The sequence below is a fragment of the Vicia villosa genome, linkage group LG4 (genome assembly GCF_029867415.1).
Source record: "Vicia villosa cultivar HV-30 ecotype Madison, WI linkage group LG4, Vvil1.0, whole genome shotgun sequence".
NCBI lineage: Eukaryota > Viridiplantae > Streptophyta > Magnoliopsida > Fabales > Fabaceae > Vicia > Vicia villosa.
The window spans coordinates 150,872,196-150,879,271 of NC_081183.1; positions in this window are offsets into that span (position 1 = coordinate 150,872,196).

Here is a 7,076-nt window from a genome sequence, read left to right on the forward strand (position 1 = left end):
GCAGAAAACTTCCTCGCAGGGGTGTTTCGAAAGTTCATTTCCGAAAACACCTCCATCCCAGTTTCGGAAATGAACTTCTGAATTGTATCAGAAGTTCAATTTTTTTAGTTTTTTCTTTTGTGTGGCATATTAATTGATTTCAATTGTTTACAGGAACATGCCAGGCAACCAACCAGCACGCATCAGACAGGGTAGGGAGACCCAGACTGCGTCGGCTAGACGCGAGCGGGCGGCGGCACAGCTGGCGTCGACACAGGGACGGGGGCAGGGCCGGGGACGACGTGTGCGAGTTCCCGTGGGCGAGGGAGAGGGTACATCTGCTTTAGGATCTAGGAGTCGACTGGCTCGGGTATCTTCTTCCCGCCAGCGAGAGGAGGAGGAGGAGGAGGATGAGGAGGAGGTGGCGGCAGTGCCCTACCACGAGCCGGAGGGGGTACTGGATGTTGACCCTCCAGCCGGGGAGGAGGATGAGCAGGAGGACAGCTATCCGGGAGGGCCCTTTGACAATTCCGTGCTGATTAACTACCACGATCACGTCGCTCGGCGTATCTGGGAGGGAGAGGTATTTTTTATAATTTAACCGTTTATTTGTCACCATTTTTTATAATTTAACCGTTTATTTGTCGCTTATTTAATATATGTCGCTTATTTGTTTTTTTTTGTAACAGGAGAGAGAGCCGTTGAAAATGGTGAACCACGCCCGGAAGATTTTCAGTCTGTTTAAACCAGCAGCTGAGTGGTTTAACGACCATGTGCGAGGTTCAGGGCTTAGCGGGCTCTGCATGACGGGGTACACCACCATCAGCACCGGCATGCAGGGGGCATTTGTGGAGCGCTGGCACAAGGAGACGTCCTCTTTCCACTTGCCGGTTGGGGAGATGACGATCACCTTGCATGACGTGCAATGTCTTCTCCACCTGCCGATTAGGGGGCCGCTGTTGCACCACTCCCGGATCCAGAGGGTCGAGGCCATTGAGTGGATAACGCTCTATTTGGGCATGGAGCACGAGGTTGCTCACTTTGAGTGTGTCACGATATCTGGGCCTCATGTCCGGTTCACCACACTGAGCTGCTATTTTGAGCACCACCTGGACGCAGCGGCCGAGGCTGAGGAGGCGGGTGACGAGCTATTCACACACTATCACTGCGGTTGCGCTCTCCGGTGTTGGTACATGCATGTGGTAGGCGCTGCATGCTTTGTGGACAAGAGTGCAAGGTACGTCGACGTGACCTACCTCCGCTACTTCATGGACCTGAATACCGTTCACCAGTGGAACTGGGGGGCAGCTACTCTGGCATGCCTCTACCAGAAGCTGAATGAGGCCTCCAACTGGAGGAGGAGGCAGTTGGTCGGATCCTGCACACTACTTACGGTACGTTTTATTTTAATACATTATCGTATTTATTTATTTATTTATTTATGTTTCGTATTTATTTTTAATACATTATCGTGTTTCTGTTTCAGAGCTGGACCATCTCCTACTTCTCTCGCATCCACGGCTTTCACATCGATCCTGCGTACGTGGACGCCATGCCCAGGGCCGCCAGATACGTTCTCCAGAGGGGGAACGATGCGATGGGACCATACCGTGGATACCTGGACCGCACGATGCACGACGACGTCACCTGGAGGCTGTTCAGCGACTACGCTCAGATTTTCCCCTTTGACGGCATTGCTCTATATTCAGGCTGGCTGGCATGCGGGACCGGCATCATGGTCCGGTATCTCCCTGAGCGGTGCATGCGTCAGTTCGGATTCGTGCAGCGGATACCCAGGTCACCCTTTGAGGCTGCTCCCGACACAGTGACCCGAGTGCAGCTCACTACCATATGGGAGGACTGGAAGCATCATGTGGTACCGCAGGAGTACCGTCTCACTCGGGTCACACAGGACTGGCACAGTGAGGAGGGATACGTCACATGGTTCTATCGGGTGTCACATCCTCTGCTGAGACCCGACGTTCCCGGCGCTCCTAGGCCAGCACACGAGGAGATCCTGGAGAACCAGCAGGCCGAGGATGACCACACCATTGATCTCATGCCGATCTGCCAGCGGATAGAGATGCTTGGGCGGGACGCGTTGGATCGAGGTGTCGTTCAGCAGGGCGGTCCAGAGGCAGTTGCCGTGATGGAGATGATCGTCACTGATGTGGGCCGTGCGGCGACATACAGGCGGCAGAGGAGGTCCCAGGGAGAGAGGGTTAGGCACACCCAGTAGTGGTCGGGTTTATTTATTTTTTGTTTTCGGATTGTATCTTTCGCACAGTATTATTATTATTTTCGGCTTGTATATATTATTTGGATTTGATTTATCATATTAGTATTTTCAGTTTATCTGTTGCTTATTTTATTTGGCGTTTGCGTTTAATTAAAAATGCGAGACTGTTAAGAAAAAACATAAAAAAACACAGTTTCTGCATAATTCGGAAGTTCATTTCCGAAACCCCCCAAAATCTGAATAAATGTGTTTTCGGAAGTACATCTCCGAACACACCCCCCATGAGGTGTTTTCGGAAGTTCATCTCCGAAGACACCCCCCATGAGGTGTTTTCGGAGATGCACTTCCGAATTGTGAAATTTTTTTTAAAAAATCAATGCTTCGGAAGTTCATTTTCGAAGCAGGGGTATTTTGAGTTTTTCGCTGGGGGTGACCCCCATAGGGAGGTGGCTAAAGAAAAAACCGAAATATATGAATCTCAAAGGTGTGTTCCACTATATTGTATAGTATTCACACATCCTATGAAAATTCAAAAATGTTTTTCATAGTGTTCGAAAATTGAAATTCATAATAATCTATTTTACAACAAAATCAATTCATCATAGATATCCTTATTTTTGTCAAAAAGACAGTCAGAATTTCAATATCTTAATATACCTATTAAAGCAGGAATTTCAATCTCTAGATAAACCCTATGCTTTGACTTGAGTATGTGTTTCACACAATATGATTTAAAATGGGGTGAATTCGAGTTTCAAAATCCATATATGGGGTGTAATGAACACGCCCTTTTAAGATTCATAAATTTTTGAAGTTTCTAGACATGTTTGATTATAATTCCGAATTTATAATTTCTTTAAGGTTGAAATCTAAACATGTTAGTTTATAAACATGTCAAGATTTCAATCTCCGTAAGTTAAATGCATATTTTCAAGTCCAAACCATTATAAAATTTGTGTTCCCTTGATTCAGGTTTGAGGTTGTGTGTTTGAGTGCGTATGTATTCTAAAATCCAAACATATTTTACCCTTAATTTGACTTAGTTTAGGATGGTGTTTTTTGTATATTTGATGCGTCAGAAAATTAGAATTCAAATTCTAAGAATAATTTTAAAATTTTGCCATGAACAAGACATGGGTTGTAATGAGTAATGCTATCATAAATAAATAAGCCTCTTAGATGAAGGCTTTCAAAAGTAAAATTGGGCCTAGGGCTTCGATTTTTTCATCAAATTTTTTAAAGAAAAATATCAAATAAAATATTCATTTTAAAAAATGTTCTTATTTTTTTCAAAACAAAAATATTTATTTTTTCATTACAAGTTTTTTCTTTCTAAATAAAGATTTATTTATTTTTCAAAATAATTATTTTTAGCAAAATACAAATTTCGGAATAATTTTTATCATGCCATAAAGTTTTAAAGAAAAAAGTATTCAAACAAAAATTACTTTTTTTTTTCTACATCTTTTGTTTTTAAAAAAATTGTAAAAAATATAAGATCTTTGGTCCTTTTACTTATACCTACAAAGGAATAATAATATTAGGTAACCGGTATTTTAGAAAAAATATATTGATGATTTATAGGTATTAACAAGGTATTTACATTATTGCAATATGAGAAATATAAAGAAATGTTATTGCCAAACTCACACTCACCCATCTTGGATCCTTTGACTTATATTAAAAAGTTGAACAATATGTACATATTACATGTCTAGAGTATAATACATAAGTGCTAATACAGTAACATATTAGAGAGAGGTGGTCTTTGGATTTTAGAAAAATACATAGATAGCGTTACATGTTCATGAATCTTATCTTACATCTAATATATGAAATAAAATTCAATTTCTAATGCTACTCCTCCCAAACACTTCAAACACAATGCATTTAAGATCGGTTTCCTATTTAGTTTTTTTTAAAGGGTTTTATATACGTTTTTTAAGTTTTAAAAAAAAAAAATTATGTGTGGATGTATCTCATATATATATATATATATATATATATATATATATATATATATATATATATATATATATATATATATATATATATATATATATATATATATGACTTTCAAAACCCTCCTCTCAAAAACTGTCCAGAAATCAACTTGCAAAAAGACTTCAAAATAATAAATACTATTCCAACCTTTTTTTTATTGAATGACAATTCATGCATGGAAGTGATAAAACTCAAAGAGAAGAAATATGATTTTCACGCATTGCATTTTATTTATTGAACTTTTTTCCATCTCACAATTTTATTTTTTCTTCATTGTGTATGATTATTTAATATAATTAAATCTATTTGACTACTGTTTATTTTTAAAAAAGTAAATGAACTCAAATTTTGCATTTATATCTAAAATTTTACATTTATATTTGATACTATCTAATTGTTATGACATTAAGAATTCATGTGTTATCACATTAACAAATATTTTGTTTTTTTAATTATTTCATAAGTATTATTTGAAGATTCTAAATTACTACATATTTTTTTAGTTATTTACACAATATCATAATTCAATTACCCGTGCGGGAGCACAGGTCTCTTACTAGTTTTTTCTATTGAACGACAATTCATGAATGGAAGTGATAAAACTCAAAGAGAAGAAGCATGATTTTCACGCATTGCATTTTATTTATTGAACTTTACATGAATGAATGCTTGGTATATATAGTGAATCATTCATGGATTCTTATCCTAGCTAACTTGTGTTCTCATCTAACTACCTTTTTATAGTTAGTTATAGTTATTGTAACTAACTATAATTAACTCTTCTAAGGTACTCTCCCTCAAACTCAAAGGGGTCTAAGTCTATAACCTTGAGTTTGGTTAGAAATACTGTAAACAATGCACTAGGAAGAGACTTGGTTAACATATATGCAATTTGCGTGTGGCTAGGGACATGTTGGATTTGTAGCTTCCCTGCTACTGTGTTACTGAATAAAGTGAATATCAAATTCTATATGCTTGGTTCGTTCATGTAGAAATGGATTATGGGAGATCAAGATTGCACTTAGATGGTCACATAGCAAAATTGGAGTGGTATGCTTGATATGAAGTTGTGTAAGTAGTGATTTAATCCAGAATAGTTCTAAAGTCGTATGAGATAGGGCAAGATACTCATCTTTAGTGCAGGAACGAACTACAAGTGATTGTTTCTTTGAGCTCCATGCAAAGAGATTAGGACCAAAATATATACAAGCTCCATTTGATATGACATTTGAGCCATGTTTGCTCAACTTATATTGACTGAACATGGGATTTGCTACTCCACTTACACCTGGCATGTTTACCTTATTCAAGATATCCTTGGTGTTTTAGGATTGTGTAAGTAATACATATCCGTTTTCCTGATAATGCACTTCAATCCCTAGGAAATATTTTAGAATTTCAAGCTTTTCCAGAGCAAATTTGTCATGTAACTTTGTGATGAGGTCATGAATCAATGCAAAGGTTGTCCTAGTTATGAGAATATCATCCACATACACCAATGCATACAATTTGACTCCTTAGTGTTTATACACAAAAAGAGAATGATCGCATTTGTTAGATACAAAGCCATACTCGATTTGACTTGATGTGGTTTGTCATACTAGGCCCTTTGAGCTTGCTTCAAGCCATATATCACCCTTTTTAGTTTCCAAACAATAGTGGTGTTAGAGTCAATAAATCTAGGTGGTTGATCCATGTAAACCTCTTCTTGAATATCCCCATTGAGAAAAGCATTGTTGATATCAATTTGTTGGATTTCCCACTTTAATGTGATATGTAACACCCGAGGCCGAAGAAGGCAATGGGTGGTTGCATCGCATGTAACACTCGAGGCCGATATGGAAAGGAGTGGTCGCCACATCGGAATGAGAGGGATCCTGAGGATGTGCAGGTATGAGACTGCATGGTTGAAGGAAAGCTTATAAGGATTGATAGGTACCACCTATACCAATAAGATGCATCTTCTTTTCGGTAGCATGTTCCATAAGAACTCCACAGTTAAGCGTGCTTGACTTGGAGCAATTATAGGATGGGTGACCTTCTGAGAAGTTTCCTGAAAAGCGTGTGAGTGAGGAAAAATCATGCTTAAAAGACCTGTGTTGGTTTGTGGGATCAGTCGATAATCCTGAAAGCAGTCTGGGGCGTTACAAATGGTATCAGAGCCATACCTTTCCCAGTATGATGTGGTTCGAGGACGAACCATGCGGAAGCTGGTGAGCATGTAACACCCGAGGCCAAAGAAGGCAAGGGGTGGTTGCACCGCATGTAACACTTGATGCCGAATATGGCAATGAGTGGTCTCCACATTGGAATGAGAGGGATCCTGAGGCCGTGCAGGTATGAGACTGCATGGTTGAAGGAAATTTTATAAGGATTGATATGTACTACCTATACCAACAAGATGCATCTTCTTTTCAATAGCCCGTTCCATAAGAACTTCACAATTAAGCGTGCTTGACTTGGAGAAATTCTGGGATGGGTGACCTTCTAGGAAGTTTCCTGGGAAGTTTCCTGGAAAGCGTGTGAGTAAGGACAAATCATGCTGAAAAGAACCTTGTTGGTTTGTGGGGTCAGTCAATAATCTTGAAATCAGTCTTGGGGCGTTACATGATAGCCAGAGACAAGATAGTTCGAATGGTTGTTGGTTTTACCACAGTTGAGAATGTTTCATGGAAATCAAAACCTTTTTGTTGGTGAAATCCTTTTTCTACGAGCCTTGCTTTGTGTTTATTAACATTTTCATCTAGAGTTTCCTTTACTTTGAGCACCCACTTGCACCCTATAGGTTTTCTATTAGGTGTAAGTATGGATAATGTCTAAGTTCCATTCTTCAATAGTGATTCATGTTCATTCT